The sequence below is a fragment of the Austrofundulus limnaeus genome, unplaced genomic scaffold (genome assembly GCF_001266775.1).
Source record: "Austrofundulus limnaeus strain Quisiro unplaced genomic scaffold, Austrofundulus_limnaeus-1.0 Scaffold12, whole genome shotgun sequence".
Classification (NCBI taxonomy): Eukaryota; Metazoa; Chordata; class Actinopteri; order Cyprinodontiformes; family Rivulidae; genus Austrofundulus; species Austrofundulus limnaeus.
This window is the reverse complement of record NW_013952414.1, coordinates 3112206-3114075: the sequence shown is the minus strand read 5'-3', so window position 1 is coordinate 3114075 and position 1870 is coordinate 3112206.

The following is a 1870-nucleotide window of genomic DNA, read 5'->3' as shown; positions in this document are numbered from 1 at the left end:
ATATATATATTTGTATAAGCATCTGAGTCCTGAGGGAAGGATTTACAACATATGGACACCGTACACTGCCACATGCACTTCCATGCTCACACAAGGTGACCTCCCTGCCACTAAAGATGTTTGCTGTTAGTTCAGCTAATCCTAACTAAGCTGTCCATTTAGACGAACACTTAGAGCGCTTCCTTTATGTAGATGAGGATTCTGTGTGCAAACGTTGCTTCGTGTATGAGATGAGGGGAGGCTGCATCCTCTACATGAGAAATACATTTATTTTATTAGCAAATGATGTGCTCTAAAAACTTGATGGAAAAGAAATGAAAGAAAACTAGATCTTTGAATTCATCATGTACTGAGTGACAGAGATCTACAGCAGCATAATTGCTAGAAGGACTCTTGGTCCCTTCATCTTCTTTCACAACAGTCACCACTCACACAGAGAGCAGGTGCTGATTGATTTCCTTGTGAGAGTAAAGGAGGGAACTGTACAGTGAAGCACAGGGGTCTCCATCCTTTTTTTCCCCCTTAAGAGCTACTTTCACAAAATTAAATTGTCCAAGAGCTACTTTTTGCAGCATTTAATTTTAAACTTAAACTCAAACCATTGGAATAAGTTTGTTTTGCTTGAACATACACAAAAAACATTGTCTTCAAGTCACATGAAACCATCACAAAAAACACTGAAATGACGTGAACGTGCTTTTTGTGTTCATCCATTCATGTTATAGTGAATTTCTCAATATGAACTCAGAGTTTCACCAGGACAGATTTGTGCACAAATGTTGGGTGAAAGGGTCTCAGACCTTTTTTCCCCCCATCATAGACTCCAGTGGGAAGAAACCCCATGCAGTGCTCCCAGGAACTCGGCACGGTGTGGCTCAAGGAGAAAAGTGTGTGCAAAAACGAACGCCGAACAACCATGTGACCTCACGTCGTCTGGTCGGCTGCCGTTCGACCATATTGAGCCCTAGATTGTTTGATTAACAACCAAGGGGAAGGGACATCTATGGATATATTGGATATAAATGAAAGTTTGTTTGGCCAGTGACAAATTAAATTTTGCTACTCCTAATTTTTCATAAGCACTGAAGAGCTACTTTAAATGAGCTCACAAGCTACTGGTTGGAGACCCCTGGTGTAGCATAACCCTGAAAACCTTTTTGCTCCTTTTAAAACTAGTTTTCAACAACAGTTCTATTGTTTTTTTTAAAGGTTTTTCAAACTTTTTCCTTGGGAGTTGGCTGCTTTTTCATTTATTTTTTGGACTATGGCAAGCCATTTAGATATTTATTTGAGATCCTTGATCATTTTCACAGACAACTGCTCTGAGCCGGTTGCACATTTGGTGCATTATTTCAACAAACACTCGTAGGCTAGGTTTATAGCTGACATGTCAGCCCCGTGCGGTGTTGTGGTGTTTGGTAGAGCACCTCCAAAATTGTGTAACTCCGTGCACGTGGCGCTCCATTCAAATAGTTTGTTTGTCTTTCAGGCATTTGTTCTCCTTTTTACAACTTATCACAAGTTATAACGAGCACTGCCACATTGTAAGCTCCATCTCCATCTTCTGATGCTCATCCATAGTCGGGTCACGAGGGGAACGGGTCCAGGAGACAAACCCAAACATCCACCTCCCCAGCAACACTTTCCAGGTCGTACACAGCTTGTGAGGGTACGTGTGTCATCAGCTGAACTCTGCGCAACACTCAAAAGCACGGCTACTATGGCTGTGTCCAAATTCAGGGGCTGGGTCCTTCGAAGGACTTGGCCTACCAGGTCTAGGTGTGCCGGTTCCTAGTAGACAGTGTAGACCGTAAAAAAGTGGCTGTGAATTTGGATGGTCTAGTCTTCTGCTTTATTCCCGCCCCTACCC